The 20,776-nt window shown below is 44.9% G+C and overlaps 10 non-coding genes across 10 annotated transcripts; 1 reads left to right on the top strand and 9 right to left on the bottom strand.

Moving 5' to 3' along the window:
* The first annotated feature begins 6,382 nt into the window (after nucleotides 1-6,382).
* On the top strand, nucleotides 6,383-6,454 carry trnac-gca. Its single transcript has one exon. It is a non-coding gene; the product is annotated as a tRNA-Cys (tRNA).
* Nucleotides 6,455-9,951: 3,497 nt separating this feature from the next.
* Nucleotides 9,952-10,023, bottom strand: trnac-gca. Its single transcript has one exon. It is a non-coding gene; the product is annotated as a tRNA-Cys (tRNA).
* A 1,098-nt stretch (nucleotides 10,024-11,121) lies between these two features.
* On the bottom strand, nucleotides 11,122-11,193 carry trnac-gca. The gene has a single exon. It is a non-coding gene; the product is annotated as a tRNA-Cys (tRNA).
* Nucleotides 11,194-12,414: 1,221 nt separating this feature from the next.
* trnan-guu lies at nucleotides 12,415-12,488 on the bottom strand. The gene has a single exon. It is a non-coding gene; the product is annotated as a tRNA-Asn (tRNA).
* A 1,369-nt stretch (nucleotides 12,489-13,857) lies between these two features.
* On the bottom strand, nucleotides 13,858-13,929 carry trnac-gca. The gene has a single exon. It is a non-coding gene; the product is annotated as a tRNA-Cys (tRNA).
* A 1,000-nt stretch (nucleotides 13,930-14,929) lies between these two features.
* trnac-gca lies at nucleotides 14,930-15,001 on the bottom strand. The gene has a single exon. It is a non-coding gene; the product is annotated as a tRNA-Cys (tRNA).
* A 1,221-nt stretch (nucleotides 15,002-16,222) lies between these two features.
* On the bottom strand, nucleotides 16,223-16,296 carry trnan-guu. The gene has a single exon. It is a non-coding gene; the product is annotated as a tRNA-Asn (tRNA).
* Nucleotides 16,297-17,669: 1,373 nt separating this feature from the next.
* On the bottom strand, nucleotides 17,670-17,741 carry trnac-gca. The gene has a single exon. It is a non-coding gene; the product is annotated as a tRNA-Cys (tRNA).
* Nucleotides 17,742-18,743: 1,002 nt separating this feature from the next.
* On the bottom strand, nucleotides 18,744-18,815 carry trnac-gca. The gene has a single exon. It is a non-coding gene; the product is annotated as a tRNA-Cys (tRNA).
* A 1,207-nt stretch (nucleotides 18,816-20,022) lies between these two features.
* Nucleotides 20,023-20,096, bottom strand: trnan-guu. Its single transcript has one exon. It is a non-coding gene; the product is annotated as a tRNA-Asn (tRNA).
* Between the last annotated feature and the right edge of the window lie 680 nt (nucleotides 20,097-20,776).

Raw genomic sequence — 20,776 nt, 5'->3', positions numbered from 1 at the left:
AAGTGAAACACCTTTAATTTGAATTAATTATGAACAAATTATGACATTGTAAGTGCTGTTTACAAGTCTGAAATAGTATAAATTATAACCAATCCTATCTCAGGTATGTGTTTTTTTTGTGCCATTGAGTGTTGTGTCTTAAGTTGCCATTGAAATTATCTTACTGTAAGGAGGACAGCATATGAATTTATCAAAACATAAATATTTCATACAAACAGTTCACCATCATTTGGGGCAATCCAGGAGATGCCAGCTTTTAGGTACTGTGTCTGTTCATTTCTAAGCTAATCAGCACGTCAACAATTGCCTTTAATTACCTTACCAATTACCTTTAATTACCTTACCAATTAACTTAGGGGAGCACTCTAAGAAAGCACCACTATTGTGCGCCCCTATTGTGATTGAATTGTCATGTGCCAATTCCATTCATGTCTTATTCCCATGGTGACCCACGGGGTACCCCACCACTGAGAGATAAGGAGAGGGCCCACCCTGATCCATTGAGACAGTCACAGTGTGCCTGCCAGTGAGACACTGCACAGAGGGAGAGGGAGGGAGGGAGAGAGAGAGAGAGAGAGAGAGGGAGAGAGAGAGAGGGAGGGAGAGGAAGAGAGAGAGAGAGAGAGGGAGGGAGAGGAAGAGAGAGGGAGGGAGAGGGAGGAAGAGAGAGAGGGAGAGAAAGAGAGAAAGAGGGAGAGGAATAGAGAGAGAGAGGGAAAGAAAGAGAGGGAGGGAGAGGAAGAGAGAAAGAGGGAGAGAGAGGGAGAGGAAGAGAAAGAGAGAGGGAGGGAGGGAGAGGAAGAGAAAGGTGGTTTTCATAGCGTCGGAGGAGACCCTGAGCTGTGGCACTCACCCTCGCTGAACCAGCGCTCCTCTAATTAAATCGGCCGCTCTAATCCTCACGCAGTTCAGCAGGCGGATTTGTGGGTCAGCCGTCCTTGTGAGGTAGAGCGCCTTGTCTCTCTCTCTCTCTCTCTCCCTCCCTTTCTCTCTCTCTCTCTCTCCCTTCTTCCTCCTTCCTCTTTCATTCTCTCACCCCTTCCCCTCTTCTGTGTTCGCAGTCTTAGCCAGAAAAAAAAGGAGTGACTCAATTGTGTCAGCTCAGGCTCCACTGAGACGTCGTGTGGTGTAAGCGAGAATAGAGGCGGAGAGAGAGAGAGAGAGAGAGAGAGAGAGAGAGAGACATCGTGTGGTGTAAGACGTGAAGAGAGGCGTAGAGAGTGAGAGAGAGAGAGAAAGAGAGAGAGGGAGAGAGAGAGAGAGACGGCGTGTGGTGTAAGACGTGAAGAGAGGCGTAGAGAGTGAGAGAGAGAAAGAGAGAGAGGGAGAGAGAGAGAGAGAGAGAGAGAGACGGCGTGTGGTGTAAGACGTGAAGAGAGGCGTAGAGAGTGAGAGAGAGAGAGAGAAAGAGAGAGAGGGAGAGAGAGAGAGAGAGAGAGAGACGGCGTGTGGTGTAAGACGTGAAGAGAGGCGTAGAGAGTGAGAGAGAGAGAGAGAAAGAGAGAGAGAGAGAGAGAGACGGCGTGTGGTGTAAGACGTAGAGGCTGGGAGAGAAAAGAGAGAGAAAGAAGAAATGACAGTTTGGCGCCACAAAGTCCTTCCCATAATTCCCTAAATGATGAGGCTGAGATGGGGTGGGCTGCATGCGAGGGAGGATGGGGGAGCTTATTTTGCACGATATCAAACGTGCACACACACACACACACACCCACACACACACACACACTCACACACACAGAGGATTAACCCTCAGGTCGCGCTAATGGCAGAACTTTCTCATTTAAATCTGAAATCACAAACCAGTTCAGTGGCAAAGAATTCAATTTAGCCCATAAGAACACACACACACACACACACAGACACACACATGAACACCCCCCCCCCCCCACACACACACACACACACACACACACACACATCAGAGTGGAGTTATCCTCTTTTTCTATGTTTCATGCGGCCTGCCAGTGCCTTATCTATGCCTCTTTGTTGCTGTGACACCCTGTGTTAAAGTGTGAGCAAACACAGCATGAACAGTTTTAGGATTAGGATTAGGATTAGGGGGGAGTAATTAGTCATTCTCGTTCAGGTAGGTTAGGCTGGCTCCAGTTGTCCCTGTTTTGAAGCTCCTGGATCTGGATCAGATCTGGATGTGTCCACCAGTACGTCCTCCTGTTTGAGTGGAAGTGGAGCCACACACCGACAGATTTCACATGTCTGTGTCCGAGCTGATGGAACTGTAACTGTAGAAGTGTTGATAGACTACTGTAGACTAGTGTATCTCCTACCTACAGGCTTAACACTAAGTTAATAGAGACAGAGTATTGTAGATGAGTATCTCTTACAGTGTTGACAGTAAGCTAATGGCTGGCATTCGCTAATTACTTCCAGTAAAGCTCACTCTCACTCTTACATTACCCTGGACTGACCCTGGCCGTGGTGCGGCGCAGGTCTTGAGTGACAGGGTCCCTCTGGCTCCTTGGCTTAGCAGCTGTTAAGTGCAGCCCGGGGGGGGTGGGGAGCCTCCGCTCCAGCTAGCTCTACAGTCAGCATTCTGCAGATGGAGATTAAGATGGAGACGAGCTCAACCCAGCACTGGACCAGATCCGACCCGGTTCCGGCTTGGTTCCGGCTTGGTTCCGGCTCGGTTCCGTCTCGGTACCGTCTCGGTTCTGGCCCACTTCCGGTTCGGTTCCGGCTCGGTTCCACCTGCGCTCTCTCTCCCTATCTCTGCAGTAGGTGAATCGGTGCGTAGGTGTGGTTGGTTATTCCTGATTGGCTGAAGGGGAGATGAGGCCTGCTCTGGCCACCCTGGGCTGCTCTTCCAAACCTCCAACCTCCAAACCTTGGCTTTTGTTTTTTTCCATTTTTGCTCGACTCCATTGTATTCGTTCCTAATGCATGTTCTTATTATCCGCCCAGTCTGCGTGCTGCCTCTCCTTCATGTTCCCGTGCTCCGAGCCAGGCGTGCGTTAACACGGGCAGACACATGCTTGCCTGATAATAGTCTGTGCATCGCCTGCAGGTTCTAGCATGCTGCCCTTGAATGTGTGCATAAGACCCCGGCACGCATTCTATAACAGCCCAGTGCATCTCCTGCCATGCTTGCGGGCACAGAGTGCATGCCCGTGTGAGGAGGTCCGACTGCCATCTGTGTGAGGAGGTCGAGAGCCGCTGCACTTGCCCCAGTTTCACCCTGCAATTTACTCACCTGCTTTAGGCACGTGGTCCATGACACGCAAGCAAGCAGGTCCAGTTACCAGTAGACTCAAGAACTGGTCAACTTGGCATCGTCCCGATCTTTTTTCCTGGCGTAAACACACACATGCAGGGCTCTCAAGTTTTGAAGACAGGCAAGAGTGACATATCCCCCCCCCCCCCCCTGGCCACGCCCCCATTCCGCCCGCCCCTCCCCTGCCGTATGCCCACAGACCAGCCCTGCCCCCCCTCCCCCATATTATTATTAGTGTTTTGTTGTTGTTAATAATTGATCAGACTTGCAGAAAAGATTTGACACATGGCACTGACAATTCAACCAATTACTAAGTTATATATGCCATAGTCATAGAATTGGATGTATTAATTAGGAAAAATGGTATTCATGAACATTGTAGTCAACCTTATGCATTTAAATGTACCTTGACCTCTTGTACACTCATCTCTGCAGTCACTGGCAAGTAAAAGTTTTTGACTGCGCTGGTTGACTTCAGTGCCTGCTGTTTGGCCTGATGCCCCTTACTGCCTATGTGCCTTGTCACATCCCGCACACCTGGATGGGCACAGGAGTTCTCTTGGCGGCAGATAGAGCACCAGTAATATGAGCTGGTGCTTCCTACAGTAATAAATGGCCATTTAGAGATCCATTCACTATTAAAAGAGGTCTTGTAGGTGGCTGCTCCTGGGACTATTCTCCCTTTTGTTCTAGCTATCTCCTCCACTGTTTCTTCCACCATCTCTTCCACCGTCTCCTCCTCTTCCACCTGCACCGTCTCCTCCTCCTCCTCCTCCACCTGTACTGTCTCTTCCTCCTCCACCTGTACTGTCTCTTCCTCTTCCACCTGTACTGTCTCTTCTTCTTCCACCTGTACTGTCTCTTCCTCTTCCACCATCTCCTCCTCTAATGTGTTTACGTTCTCTGGGCCTAATCTGGCCTTTTTAGGGGGCTTTCCTCTTTGGGCGAAGGACAGGATGCTTATTTGTTTTTTACCTGACATCTTTGAAAGACAGATGCAATGATTAATGCATCCATGGCCAGGATATTTATAACATGCTAGTATGTCTATTGAGCTCGCGATTCACAACTTCACGTGAAGAAGCCTCGGAATCTGAATAGAATGTTCAAGCAAACACATTTTGCCCTATAACATCATTGAATATTAAGGGCTGCCTAATATTCGTTCAAATTATAGGCTATATATATTTTTAATAGGCCTACTCGAATTTATTATAGCCTATTAACGAAGTTCGGAGTCAAAGCTATAGTGAAAAGGCAAACTGTGTTGGCTACAAACACTCATTAAAAACTGATGCTAATTATCTGGGAAATATTCTCTAACTGCAGTCAAGTTGTCATTGCTTGTGTCAAATCATTGTGAATTTGTTGTAACATTAAAACAGGAGACGACTTGCTCTTTGTAGAAGACTGATGCTCAGAGCTCCAGTGGTTTCCTCAGGTTAACGAAACTTTCGGAAGATTAGTCGCGCGCAATTCCAGGATGCTTTATTTTCATTGGTTGCTGGATTAAATCTTACCCAGATACAACAGAAACAAAAGACACTTTTTTTTAAATTTTTTGATTGGCTGATAAGTGGCACCTCAAGGCAGAACCCCAGGGGATTCGGGGAGACGTCCTTGATTCCTCCATGGTGAGGGCAGCGCGGCCAGGTCATGTTTGCGCGCTGCGGCACATTAAATAGCCTAGAGTTTTTTTTCAGCGTGAGAAATACGATGTGTGGCGGGAGTGCGTGATTAAAGACCGAAATGAGTGACTGTCACGCCCAATGCGTGACACTTGAGAGCCCTGCACATGCCTCAGGCATAGGCTAAATGTCTGTTTCAGGCAACTCTGTTACCAATTCTGTGTTAAATCTGTGCTCTGATGAGTTTGGGAGAGCTGCTTTTTCCTTTTCTGGTTTTCTGCAATTAGCAGGTCGCAATGAGCCCTGGCGGCCCTCGTGGCCAGTCCAGCCCTGCCGCTGCTGAGACACTCAGGCCTCAGCAGGGATCTCCCTCAGGATAGACACTCAGGTCTTCAGGTCTTCAGCTCTCAGCAGGGATCTCCCTCAGGATAGGCCTGGGTGGAAATAGGAAAACATCTCTCAGTTCCGGTCATTGTCCAAGAGATGGATTACTGTGGAGAGAGATACCGGCCAGTCCGTCTGCTTGTGGGGGAAACCCAGAAAGAGGAAGACGCTGCCAAAAGTGGGATTCTGGAACAAACACCCTCTTTCTCTCTCTCTCTCTCTCTCTCTCTCTCCGTCTCTCTTTCTCTCTCTGTCTACCCCAGCTACCCACAACATATTAAAGGCATCACCAAGAACATAACCACATATCATCTGGTAAACAACAGGCTACCATTATTATTATTAATTGTATTATTATTATTATTATTAGGAGTCATTGATCCACATGATGGTTCAATAAAAGGATTTTAAATGTCAAAACATCTCTCTCTCTCTCTCTCTCTCTCTGCATGTCTATCTAGCTTTATCTCCCTTCCACATGTCTCTCTCTCTCTGTCTATCTCTCTCTCCCCCTTTTGCTCCATCTCCTCCTCTCTCTCTCTCCCTTTTTCTCCTCCTCCTCTCTCTCTCTCTCTCTCCCTTTCAGATGGTGTAAGATGGAGCCAAGAGTCACCCACACGCACATGTACTGTACTGCAACAGTATGCCACCATTTGGGACTACTACACTCACACACACACACACACACACACACACACACACACATACACACACACACACACATACACACACACACATACACACACACACACACACACTACACACTACGCATCAGATGATGAAAGCATCAGAGCAACACTACAGTATCTAGACATCAAGTATGGAGATTATCCACCCGGCTGACTGGCTGTGCTGGCTGTTGATGAAGAGCTGCTGAGTTCACATCATGATTAAAACACATGCGTGGGGTTTGGGTTCTAGTGAGAGTGTGTGTCATTGTCATTTATTAATTCGCAATTGGTTACAAAATTGCCAGAATGTTTGATCATTTTTTTCAGGAAAAATGCAATTCCATGTCTCACCAGTAGGTGGTAGCAACGCTCATTGTGTAGATGAAGCCATCACAAATCCAACCTCAATTTGTAACAAAACAATGACCTAACAGTGGTCAGATGTGTTAACAAAAGGTGTGGTAGTATGCGGGGGTATAGCTCAGTGGTAGAGCATTTGACTGCAGATCAAGAGGCCCCCGGTTCAAATCCGGGTGCCCCCTGACCTTTTCCATGATGAGAATGAGCATGAAGTCACTTACGCAGATGTTGTACTGACAAGGCCCAACCAGCAGGGGGAGCAGCGATGAACTGTACTACAAACTGAATGAAAAAGAACACTCAATAATGTCCATGTTAGAGAAATCTAGATGTGTAATTTAAATAATTAATTGGAGCACCAGGAGGCTTTTATGAAGAGATACACCATGGTATGATAATGCTCTTTAGATATCAACATGGAGTCAGTCAGCATCATTTAAGACATAGGCTTCTTCACATATGTAAACACAGAAGGCATCAACATTACCCATATCCTTGTGTACAAGACCTATCCTGAGATATGTCTTTCACCCTGTCCTGAGGTAACGCCTACAGTGATAAATAGCAGCAGACACGGATGACCACACACCAGCTCTTGAAGAGAACTTTGAGGACGGACTGTGTGCTTAAGATTTATAGTAGCCTGTTGGGGGAGTGAACAACGCCTTAATTTCGCTCTCAGTGTGAGTTTATGTGTTTTGAAACGGGCATTTAACCACTGCCTCAAGGCCTTCTGGGAGGATTTAAGGTCATTACACAGCATCTGTGTACCTGAGACCCTGCTGAGTTCAGTTGTTATCTCTGATGGAGAATGCCAGGCTAAGCTCTGTTAGCTCTGTTAGCTTAGCCTAGAATACACTGAGAGAGGAAACTAAGCTAGTTTGGTTTGCTCTCATAATACAGTTTGACAGAGGATGCTACGCTGTGCTATACTAATTAACCAATCTGTTCAACTATGATAGATGACGTAATCCTAGTGTGGTTTATCTAATTATACACCTTCATAATGCTATGCTGCTGTGAAGTATAAACATAATGCACCATGAATATCACTTGTTACAGAAAATGTAGGTTTCTGAGTTTCTGTAGTCCAGGTATAATACTCTATTGTAGTACTCCAGTATAGTAACACTCTAATACAAGACGCTCTGCCCCTTTACTACTTATTAAAGTTTCATTTCGAGAGAAACTCTACTTTGGCCTCACCATGTTTAACCTTTTTGTAGAAGTTGTTTTGCTGTTTTGATTTTACACAAGTGCTCTACTTTTTAAGAGGATGCTGCGCAGTTTGGTTTACCCTTTGATAGGGGAACGCTAACTAACACACCTAATACACAGTCATAGAGGACGCTTTGTAGTGTAATTTACGTGGATGTTCGGCTTGAGATTGAGAATGCTGGGCACTTATTAATTGTTATGGTTAATTCAAGTGTTAAACATGCTGCTACCTCAAGGGGTAAAGCACACCAGTGAACGGTTAGCTAATAACTGGCATTACACCTCCTGGAGTTGCAGCGGTTGATTGTTTGAGAGCTGGGTGGAGGCATTGAGGGCTGATTCCTGACTAATGCAGAAATGATTGTGTGTGGGGTGACTCATGTGCCTGTAATCTCCAGGCGGCGGGCGCTTGCGGATTCACAAATGTGCATTTTCAATGGGTGGCACACTTTTTTGTCTGCTAATCTGTATCCATACCCACTGTAAGAGAGGGAGGGAGGGAGGGAGTGTGTGTGTGTGTGTGTGTGTGTGTGTGTGTGTGTGTGTGTGTGTGAGTGTGCGTGTGTGCGTGTGTGTTTCTGTGAGCGAGAGAGCTGCACACAGTTAGAGAGCGGGTGGATAGAGGCCATTGAAAGTCTTTAAAAACCCAACACTAAAGGAAGCCAGGAAACCGAGGAATGTGTCTTTACAGAAGAGTTGCGCATTGTGGCGGAATATGCCGGAACAGTTTTTTTTTTTCCCCCTCCACTTAGAGAGTCAAGAGAATGACGAGTGAAAGGAGAGCGTGTGTGACCAATGATGGAAGCATTGCATAAAGTCTCTCCAAGGAGCCAACATAGTCGAACGAGAGATTGGCTGATTACTGTCACGATAACAAGCACTCAGTGAGATAGCAGACAGTCATATCAGACGAACCTGCTGCTTGACTTCCCCTGGAGGTTCTGTACTCTCCCAGAGCAGAGCAGTAAGAGAACACTGCCATAGAACGTTATAAAAAGAGCTCTTCTAAAGATTCTCCTCGGTGACGAACACCTCTCTTAAAATGCAGTGCAAGGCCACTTGATAATTGTCCAGGGCAGTACTTGTGACTCCCACATCAGTATTATGCAAACTGTGTGACACGTGAGTTGTGGAACTCCGTGGGGTGGGGGAAGGTTGAATGAAGATGAAATGGTGTTGGGCTTCAATCTGATTAATTGATTGGCCATGTTTTAGGAACTAAACCAGGACAAAAAAGGTACAATCGTCCATATTCCGCCAAAGACACCATATCACGGATAACTTACACAGTATATAGGTCATGGCGGAAACTAACACGATTGTGGTCTGTGATGAATAGTGTATTAACACAATGGAATCTTCTGTCTGAGCTGTATGACATGAGATTATAAGTGTCAATGTGTTACGAAAATAAAGAACACTGATTAATTGTTCAACGTGTCTGGGGTTTAGAATTAATTTGCCTCCCATTTTGGGATCGCCCCATCTAGCAGCCTGGCTCCGTGGGCTGGATAGAAGGTGATTTCACTGTAAAGATCTAGAATCCAATGCTACGGTTCTGTTGTTCTGTTTGTCAGTGTTAAGGGGATTAAACCCGCAGTCGTGGAAAATGTGCAACTTGAAAGACTCCTCTCACGACTTACTATTTCCACACAATGTGGCGGTGTGTCTGTTTGGAGTTTCGATTCTCCGCGCTCTAATCTTGTATTATCCGCCGCTCTGCGGTTTGATGTTTGCCTGCGCAACCTTGAACATTTTAATGAATTTTCTGAAAGAGAGCTTGTGATTGTTAGTGGCCCTGAGAGAGACACCCATTTAAAGAGTCTGTGGGGAGGTGAGGGATATCTGCTGAGACTGTTGTCGGATGGATCCCATTCATCTCTGCTTAGACGTGCCTATGTACCATTTCACCAACGCTCGTTCACTTGAACTTCAGAGGCACACAATGGCACTTCTTCAAATGTGTTTTTTTTTCCTGAATTTGTTGCCTTTTTTTTAACTGAAACTAAAATGGCAGTTTGAAATCAGTCCTCTACTGTGCACAGACACCAAGACATACACAAGCACAGATAGAGAGGCCCATGAAGCTTGTAGAGGCTAGAAGTTGATACAGAACAGTCAAGATGGCCGCCTGTCACTGCCCGATCCGTACCAGCTATAATAGGGTAAGAGCAGTCAGGTCCACCTTTCTGTGCCTTGATGTTGGCCGATATCTACCACTCAGAACCGATGTGAAACAACTAACAACTTGCAATGCGTGTGTCAAACACCACCACACATCACATGCTGTGATTCCAAGAGACCTGGGACACATGTGTAGAACGGATTGGGCATCGACGACTAACACCTTTTTTCACTGTGGCCTGTTACTGACCCATCGCTGCTTCCCCTGCTGGTTGGGGTTTGTCAGTACAACCTCTACGTAAGTGACTTCATGCTCATTCTCATCAGTGAAAAGGTCAGGGGGCACCCGGATTTGAACCGGGGGCCTCTTGATCTGCAGTCAAATGCTCTACCACTGAGCTATACCCCCGCATAGTACCACAACTTTTGTTAACAGATATGACCACTGCTAGGTCATTGTTTTGTTTGTTGTGGGGGAAGGGAGAGTGTGACACATGCACTGTTCACAACATTTACACCAGCGGCAGGACAGAATGTAAAGAGCAAGGGATAGAGAAAATGAAAGAGAGAGAGGTAGAGTGAAGAGAGGGAGATAGAGAGAAAGAGAGATATATTGAGAGAGAAAGATAAGAGAGAGGGAGAAAGACAAAAGTATGATAAAGAGGAGGAACATGACCATAGACACATTTAAGAGTTTGGGGAGGTGAGGGATATCTGCTGAGTCTGTGGTCAGATGGATCCCATTCATCTATATTTACATTTAGCACACGCTGTTATGCAAAGCAACTTACAAGGATGTATACACATTTCACATTTACACTGAATATCAGGAGCAAGTAGGGGTTCAGTGTCTTGCTCAAGGACACTTTGACAGGGAATCGAACAAGCAACCTTCAGATTACCAAACGACTTCTCTACCTCCTGTACCACTGCGGCTCTCTGCTTAGCCATGCCTGTGTACCTTTTCACCAACGCTCGTTCACTTGAACTTCAGAGGCACACATTGGCACTTCTTCAAATGTGTTTTTTTCCTAAATTTGTTGCCTTTTTTTTTACTGAAACTAAAATGGCAGTTTGAAATCAGTCCTCTACTGTGCACAGACACCAAGACATACGCAAGCACAGATTGAGAGGCCCATGAAGCTTGTAGAGGCTAGAAGTTGATACAGAACAGTCAAGATGGCCGCCTGTCGCTGCCCGATCCGTACCAGCTATAATAGGGTAAGAACAGTCAGGCCACCTTTCTGTGCCTTCATGTTAGCCGATATGTACCACTCAGAACCGATGTCAAACAACTTACAACTTGCAATGCGTGTGTCAAACACCACCACACATCACATGCTGTAATTCCAAGAGACATGCAGACACATACGGATTGGGCATCGCCGCACACCTTTTTTCACTGTGGCCTGTTACTGACCCATCGCTGCTCCCCCTGCTGGTTGGGCCTTGTCAGTACAACCTCTACGTAAGTGACTTCGTGCTCATTCTCATCAGTGAAAAGGTCAGGGGGCACCCGGATTTGAACCGGGGGCCTCTTGATCTGCAGTCAAATGCTCTACCACTGAGCTATACCCCCACATGGCAGTACAACTTTTGTGAACTCATCTGAGCACTGTTAGGTCATTGTTTTGATTGTTGTGGGGGAAGGGAGAGTGTGACACATGCACTGTTCACAACATTTACACCAGCGGCAGGACAGAATGTAAAGAGCAAGGGATAGAGAAAATGAAAGAGAGAGAGAGAGGTAGAGTGAAGAGAGGGAGATAGAGAGAAAGAGAGAGAAAGATAAGAGAGGTGGAGAGGAAGAGAGTGGGAGAGAAAGAGTGAGAGGGGGGTGAAAAGAGAAAGAAATTAAGGGAGAGAGACAGAGGGAGAAAGACAAAAGTATGATAAAGAGGAGGACCATGACCATACCCCAGGGGTTTTCAACTGGTTTTGTCTCAGGGACCACCATTCTGACAAGAAAGTAATCCGCGGCCCACTGATGTGCCAGTGATTCCCAAAATATTTTACAGTCCCATACCCTTATTTTTCATGTTTGTAAGCGCCGCCACGCCCCCTCCCCCGCACACATATTCTGCCTATAACGTTCATAGACATATATGATAACATATGTCAAATGATCAGGGTACGTCACTAACCACCGCTGCCATGCCCCCTCCCCCCGCGCGCATATTCTGCCTATAGCACTTGTCAGTGTAATTTCTTCGCTGAATATGGGTCTGCATCAGTATTGTGGGCAATGCGACTTGGCTATTCAGAATATTTGGATTGACATAAATATGTCTACCGGCCAAGGTATATGTTTACAAATAAAAAAAGTCAATGGTGAACTGATCAACATAGGCTCATGTCGCGGACCCCCTGCAATGCCGTCGCGGAAGCTTTTGATTCTAACCCTAACCCTAACACACATGCGGGACACATAGAACATGCAGCAAGCAAATTTGCCTTCAAGCACTCTAGACTGCCTTTTAAGATCATAGTTTCAGACTTTCCTGTGGGAAACTCTGTTGGTGCATCTGAAGGCAATGATATTAAAATAATTTGAAATGATCATAACCATCTAACATTGCATATGCTTCTAAAATATGTACAACTTCACATCACGAATGTGTATGTTGAATACATAACACATTGATTAGGAATGGAAACCTAACAAATTATTAATATCAAATGATATAGTTTGATGGGCCTATAATCTACAGTCGTACAGGTAATCATTTTTCATTGTACTGAGCAGAAAGCATTGCCGTTTTAGAAAGGAACTCTCCCATCATTGAAGGAAAAGACATCCCGTCCCTGGGTGGGCTTGAACCACCAACCTTTCGGTTAACAGCCGAACGCGCTAACCAATTGCGCCACAGAGACAGATGCCCCAAGTTGAAGACTGTGTTTTACTGAACCTCAAGGCGATGCGAGACCCCAAACTGTTTGTCGTTTGGAGTATGACATGCTGTTGCGAAAATGTTTTCCAGTTGGGTGTGTTCATGACGCAGACGTTTCTAGAACGATTGACCGGTCATCAACCAATCACACTACTATGAATTGTTAACTGCTGTGTAACTTTGTTAGTGAGCTGTTTACCTTGTGGGTATTTTCATCGCTTACATATGAAGTGCAAACTTATTTTTCAGTTAAAATATATATATATTACTATACTATATTATTATATATACTTATTTTTCAGTTATATATATATATATATTTTTTTTTTTACATTGTACAGTGTCATTTTCTCAGTAACTTTAAAAAAAAATCCAAGCAAAAAAAAAAGCCAAACTTATTTTTATGTAGAAATAGAACCATGTATAGAGTTTTTTCAATCTGGCTCTCATTGAATATTAGCTAGCTAATGATTTGATTGGCTAGTGCAGGGGTTTTCAACTGGTTTTGTCCCAGGCAATGCGACTTGGCTATTCAAAGTATTTAGATTGACATAAATATGTCTACGGGCCAAGGTATATGTCTAAAAATAAAAAAATGTCAATGGTGAACTGATCAACATAGGCTCATGTCGTGGACCCCCTGCAGTGCCGTCGTGGACCACCAGGGGGCCACGGAACCTCGGTTGAAAACCCCTGCCATAGACCATGATAACATTAAGAGTCTGGGGAGGTAAAGGGATATCTGCTGAGACTGTTGTCGGATGGATCCCATTCATCTCTGCTTAGACGTGACTATGTACCATTTCACCAACGCTCGTTCACTTGAACTTCAGAGGCACACATCGGCACTTCTTCAAATGTGTTTTTTTCCTAAATTTGTTGCCTTTTTTTTAACTGAAACTAAAATGGCAGTTTGAAATCAGTCCTCTACTGTGCACAGACACCAAGACATACGCAAGCACAGATAGAGAGGCCCATGAAGCTTGTAGAGGCTAGAAGTTGATACAGAACAGTCAAGATGGCCGCCTGTCGCTGCCCGATCCGTACCAGCTATAATAAGGTAAGAACAGTCAGGTCACCTTTCTGTGCCTTGATGTTGGCCGATATCTACCACTCAGAACCGATGTCAAACAACTTACAACTTGCAATGCGTGTGTCAAACACCACCACACATCACATGCTGTGATTCCAAGACACCTGGGACACATGTGTAGAACGGATTGGGCATCGACGAACACCTTTTTTCACTGTGGCCTGTTACTGACCCATCGCTGCTCCCCCTGCTGGTTGGGGCTGGTCAGTACAACCTCTACGTAAGTGACTTCATGCTCATTCTCATCAGTGAAAAGGTCAGGGGGCACCCGGATTTGAACCGGGGGCCTCTTGATCTGCAGTCAAATGCTCTACCACTGAGCTATACCCCCACTGGCAGCACAACTTTTGTGAACTCATCTGAGCACTGTTAGGTCATTGTTTTGATTGTTGTGGGGGAAGGGAGAGTGTGACACATGCACTGTTCACAACATTTACACCAGCGGCAGGACAGAATGTAAAGAGCAAGGGATAGAGAAAATGAAACAGAGAGAGAGGGGGAGAGTGAAGAGAGGGAGATAGAGATAAAGAGAGATAGATTGAGAGAGAAATATGAGAGAGGTGGAGAGGAAGAGAGTGGGAGAGAAAGAGCGAGAGGGGTGTGAAAAGAGAAATAAATTGAGGGAGAGAGAGACAGAAGGAGAAAGACAAAAGTATGATAAAGAGGAGGACCATGACCATAGACCATGATAAAATTAAGAGTCTGGGGAGGTGAGGGATATCTGCTGAGACTGTGGTCGGATGGATCCCATTCATCTCTGCTTAGACGTGCCTATGTACCATTTCACCAACGCTCGTTCACTTGAACTTCAGAGGCACACAATGGCACTTCTTCAAATGTGTTTTTTCCTGAATTTTTTGCCTTGCTTTTTACTGAAACTGAAATGGCAGTTTGAAATCAGTCCTCTACTGTGCACAGACACCAAGACATACGCAAGCACAGATAGAGAGGCCCATGAAGCTTGTAGAGGCTAGAAGTTGATACAGAACAGTCAAGATGGCCGCCTGTCACTGCCCGATCCGTACCAGCTATAATACGGTAAGAGCAGTCAGGCCACCTTTCTGTGCCTTCATGTTAGCCGATATCTACCACTCAGAACCGATGTCAAACAACTTACAACTTGCAATGCGTGTGTCAAACACCACCACACATCACATGCTGTAATTCCAAGAGACATGCAGACACATGTGTAGAACGGATTGGGCATCGCCGCACACCTTTTTTCACTGTGGCCTGTTACTGACCCATCGCTGCTCCCCCTGCTGGTTGGGCCTTGTCAGTACAACCTCTACGTAAGTGACTTCATGCTCATTCTCATCAGTGAAAAGGTCAGGGGGCACCCGGATTTGAACCGGGGGCCTCTTGATCTGCAGTCAAATGCTCTACCACTGAGCTATACCCCCACATGGCAGCACAACTTTTGTGAACTCATCTGAGCACTGTTAGGTCATTGTTTTGATTGTTGTGGGGGAAGGGAGAGTGTGACACATGCACTGTTCACAACATTTACACCAGCGGCAGGACAGAATGTAAAGAGCAAGGGATAGAGAAAATGAAAGAGAGAGAGAGAGGGAGAGTGAAGAGAGGGAGATAGAGAGAAAGAGAGAGAAAGATAAGAGAGGTGGAGAGGAAGAGAGTGGGAGAGAAAGAGTGAGAGGGGGGTGAAAAGAGAAAGAAATTAAGGGAGAGAGACAGAGGGAGAAAGACAAAAGTATGATAAAGAGGAGGACCATGACCATAGACCAGGGGTTTTCAACAGGTTTTGTCTCAGGGACCACCATTCTGACAAGAAAGTAATCCGCGGCCCACTGATGTGCCAGTGATTCCCAAAATATTTTACAGTCCCATACCCTTATTTTTCATGTTTGTAAGCGCCGCCACGCCCCCTCCCCCGCACACATATTCTGCCTATAATGCTCATAGACATATATGATAACATATGTCAAATGATCAGGGTACGTCACTAACCACCGCTGCCATGCCCCCTCCCCCCGCGCGCATATTCTGCCTATAGCACTTGTCAGTGTAATTTCTTCGCTGAATATGGGTCTGCATCAGTATTGTGGGCAATGCGACTTGGCTATTCAGAATATTTGGATTGACATAAATATGTCTACCGGCCAAGGTATATGTTTACAAATAAAAAAAGTCAATGGTGAACTGATCAACATAGGCTCATGTCGCGGACCCCCTGCAATGCCGTCGCGGAAGCTTTTGATTCTAACCCTAACCCTTACACACATGCGGGACACATAGAACATGCAGCAAGCAAATTTGCCTTCAAGCACTCTAGACTGCCTTTTAAGATCATAGTTTCAGACCTTCCTGTGGGAAACTCTGTTGATGCATCTGAAGGCAATGATATTAAAATAATTTGAAATGATCATAACCATCTAACATTGCATATGCTTCTAAAATATGTACAACTTCACATCACGAATGTGTATGTTGAATACATAACACATTGATTAGGAATGGAAACCTAACAAATTATTAATATCAAATGATATAGTTTGATGGGCCTATAATCTACAGTCGTACAGGTAATCATTTTTCATTGTACTGAGCAGAAAGCATTGCTGTTTTAGAAAGGAACTCTCCCATCATTGAAGGAAAAGACATCCCGTCCCTGGGTGGGCTTGAACCACCAACCTTTCGGTTAACAGCCGAACGCGCTAACCAATTGCGCCACAGAGACAGATGCCCCAAGTTGAAGACTGTGTTTTACTGAACCTCAAGGCGATGCGAGACCCCAAACTGTTTGTCGTTTGGAGTATGACATGCTGTTGCGAAAATGTTTTCCAGTTGGGTGTGTTCATGACGCAGACGTTTCTAGAACGATTGACCGGTCATCAACCAATCACACTGCTATTAATTGTTAACTGCTGTGTAACTTTGTTAGTGAGCTATTTACCTTGTGGGTATTTTCATCGCTTACATATAAAGTGCAAACCTATTTTTCAGTTAAAATATATATATTACTATACTATATTATTATATATACTTATTTTTCAGTTATATATATATATATATATATTTTTTTTTACATTGTACAATGTCATTTTCTCAGTAACTTTAAAAAAAATCGAAGCAACAAAAAAAGCCAAACTTACTTTTATGTAGAAATAGAACCATGTATAGAGTTTTTTCAATCTCGCTCTCATTGAATATTAGCTAGCTAATGATTTGATTGGCTAGTGCAGGGGTTTTCAACTGGTTTTGTCCCAGGAAATGCGACTTGGCTATTCAAAGTATTTAGATTGACATAAATATGTCTACGGGCCAAGGTATATGTCTAAAAATAAAAAATGTCAATGGTGAACTGATCAACATAGGCTCATGTCGCGAACCCCCTGCAATGCCGTTGTGGACCACCAGGGGGCCACGGAACCTCGGTTGAAAACCCCTGCCATAGACCATGATAACATTAAGAGTCTGGGTAGGTGAGGGATATCTGCTGAGACTGTTGTCGGATGGATCCCATTCATCTCTGCTTAGACGTGCCTATGTACCATTTCACCAACGCTCGTTCACTTGAACTTCAGAGGCACACATTGGCACTTCTTCAAATGTGTTTTTTTTCCTGAATTTGTTGCCTTTTTTTAACTGAAACTAAAATGGCAGTTTGAAATCAGTCCTCTACTGTGCACAGACACCAAGACATACACAAGCACAGATAGAGAGGCCCATGAAGCTTGTAGAGGCTAGAAGTTGATACAGAGCAGTCAAGATGGCCGCCTGTCGCTGCCCGATCCGTACCAGCTATAATAAGGTAAGAGCAGTCAGGTCCACCTTTCTGTGCCTTGATGTTGGCCGATATCTACCACTCAGAACCGATATCAAACAACTTACAACTTGCAATGCGTGTGTCAAACACCACCACACAGTGCAAATGCTGTGATTCCGAGAGACATGCGGACACATGTGTAGAACGGATTGGGCATCGACGACTAACACCTTTTATCACTGTGGCCTGTTACTGACCCATCGCTGCTCCCCCTGCTGGTTGGGGCTGGTCAGTACAACCTCTACGTAAGTGACTTCATGCTCATTCTCATCAGTGAAAAGGTCAGGGGGCACCCGGATTTGAACCGGGGGCCTCTTGATCTGCAGTCAAATGCTCTACCACTGAGCTATACCCCCACATAGTACCACACCTTTTGTGAACACATGTGATCACTGTTAGGTCATTGTTTTGTTTGTTGTGGGGGAAGGGAGAGTGTGACACATGCACTGTTCACAACATTTACACCAGCGGCAGGACCGAATGTAAAGAGCAAGGGATAGAGAAAATGAAACAGAGAGAGAGGGGGAGAGTGAAGAGAGGGAGATAGAGATAAAGAGAGATAGATTGAGAGAGAAATATAAGAGAGGTGGAGAGGAAGAGAGTGGGAGAGAAAGAGCGAGAGGGGTGTGAAAAGAGAAATAAATTGAGGGAGAGAGAGACAGAAGGAGAAAGACAAAAGTATGATAAAGAGGAGGACCATGACCATAGACCATGATCAAATTAAGAGTCTGGGGAGGTGAGGGATATCTGCTGAGACTGTGGTCGGATGGATCCCATTCATCTCTGCTTAGACGTGCCTATGTACCATTTCACCAACGCTCGTTCACTTGAACTTCAGAGGCACACAATGGCACTTCTTCAAATGTGTTTTTTCCTGAATTTGTTGCCTTGCTTTTTACTGAAACTGAAATGGCAGTTTGAAATCAGTCCTCTACTGTGCACAGACACCAAGACATACACAAGCACAGATAGAGAGGCCCATGAAGCTTGTAGAGGCTAGAAGTTGATACAGAACAGTCAAGATGGCCACCTGTCGCTGCCCGATCCGTACCAGCTATAATAAGGTAAGAGCAGTCATGCCCAGCTTTCTGTGCCTTGATGTTGGCCGATATCTACCACTCAGAACCGATGTCAAACAACTTACAACTTGCAATGCGTGTGTCAAAAACCACCACACATCACATGCTGTAATTCCAAGAGACATGCAGACACATGTGTAGAACGGATTGGGCATCGCCGCACACCTTTTTTCACTGTGGCCTGTTACTGACCCATCGCTGCTCCCCCTGCTGGTTGGGCCTTGTCAGTACAACCTCTACGTAAGTGACTTCATGCTCATTCTCATCAGTGAAAAGGTCAGGGGGCACCCGGATTTGAACCGGGGGCCTCTTGATCTGCAGTCAAATGCTCTACCACTGAGCTATACCCCCACATGGCAGCACAACTTTTGTGAACTCATCTGAGCACTGTTAGGTCATTGTTTTGATTGTTGTGGGGGAAGGGAGAGTGTGACACATGCACTGTTCACAACATTTACACCAGCGGCAGGACAGAATGTAAAGAGCAAGGGATAGAGAAAATGAAAGAGAGAGAGAGGTAGAGTGAAGAGAGGGAGATAGAGAGAAAGAGAGAGAAAGATAAGAGAGGTGGAGAGGAAGAGAGTGGGAGAGAAAGAGTGAGAGGGGGGTGAAAAGAGAAAGAAATTAAGGGAGAGAGACAGAGGGAGAAAGATAAAAGTATGATAAAGAGGAGGACCATGACCATACCCCAGGGGTTTTCAACTGGTTTTGTCTCAGGGACCACCATTCTGACAAGAAAGTAATCCGCGGCCCACTGATGTGCCAGTGATTCCCAAAATATTTTACAGTCCCATACCCTTATTTTTCATGTTTGTAAGCGTCGCCACGCCCCCTCCCCCGCACACATATTCTGCCTATAACGCTCATAGACATATATGATAACATATGTCAAATGATCAGGGTACGTCACTAACCACCGCTGCCACGCCCCCTCCCCCGCGCGCATATTCTGCCTATAGCACTTGTCAGTGTCATTTCTTCGCTGAATATGGGTCTGCATCAGTATTGTGGGCAATGCGACTTGGCTATTCAGAATATTTGGATTGACATAAATATGTCTACCGGCCAAGGTATATGTATACAAATAAAAAAAGTCAATGGTGAACTGATCAACATAGGCTCATGTCGCGGACCCCCTGCAATGCCGTCGCGGAAGCTTTTGATTCTAACCCTAACCCTAACCCTTACATACATGCGGGACACATAGAACATGCAGCAAGCAAATTTGCCTTCAAGCACTCTAGACTGCCTTTTAAGATCATAGTTTCAGACTTTCCTCTGGGAAACTCTGTTGATGCATCTGATAATTTGAAATGATCATAACCATCTAACATTGCATATGCTTCTAAAATATGTACAACTTCACATCACGAATGTGTATGTTGAATACATAACACATTGATTAGGAATGGAAACCTAACAAATTATTAATATCAAATGATATAGTTTGATGGGCCTATAATCTACAGTCGTTAAGGTAATAATTTTTCATTGTACTGAGCAGAAAGCATTGCCGTTTTAGAAAGGAACTCTCCCATCATTGAAGGAAAAGACATCCCGTCCCTGGGTGGGTTTGAACCACCAACCTTTCGGTTAACAGCCGAACGCGCTAACCAATTGCGCCACAGAGACAGATGCCCCCAGGTGAAGACTGTGTTTTACTGAACCTCAAGGCGATGCGAGACCCCAAACTGTTTGACGTTTGGAGTATGACATGCTGTTGCGAAAATGTTTTCCAGTTGGGTGTGTTCATGACGCAGACGTTTCTAGAACGATTGACCGGTCATCAACCAATCACACTGCTATGAATTGTTAACTGCTGTGTAACTTTGTTAGTGAGCTGTTTACCTTGTGGGTATTTTCATCGCTTACATATGAAGTGCAAACTTTTTTTTCAGTTAAAATATATATATATTACTATACTATATTATTATATATACTTATTTTTCAGTTATATATATATATATATATATTTTTTTTTACATTGTACAGTGTCATTTTCTCAGTAACTTTAAAAAAAATCCAAGCAACAAAAAAAGCCAAACTTACTTTTATGTAGAAATAGAACCATGTATAGAGTTTTTTTCAATCTGGCTCTCATTAAATATTAGCTAGCTAATTATTTGATTGGCTAGTGCAGGGGTTTTCAACTGGTTTTGTCCCAGGCAATGCGACTTGGCTATTCAAAGTATTTAGATTGACATAAATATGTCTACGGGCCAAGGTATATGTATAAAAATAAAAAATGTCAATGGTGAACTGATCAACATAGGCTCATGTCGCGGACCCCCTGCAATGCCGTTGTGGACCAC

The sequence above is a fragment of the Clupea harengus genome, chromosome 9 (assembly GCF_900700415.2).
Source record: "Clupea harengus chromosome 9, Ch_v2.0.2, whole genome shotgun sequence".
Taxonomy (NCBI): domain Eukaryota; kingdom Metazoa; phylum Chordata; class Actinopteri; order Clupeiformes; family Clupeidae; genus Clupea; species Clupea harengus.
This window is presented reverse-complemented; position numbering and strand designations above follow the sequence as displayed.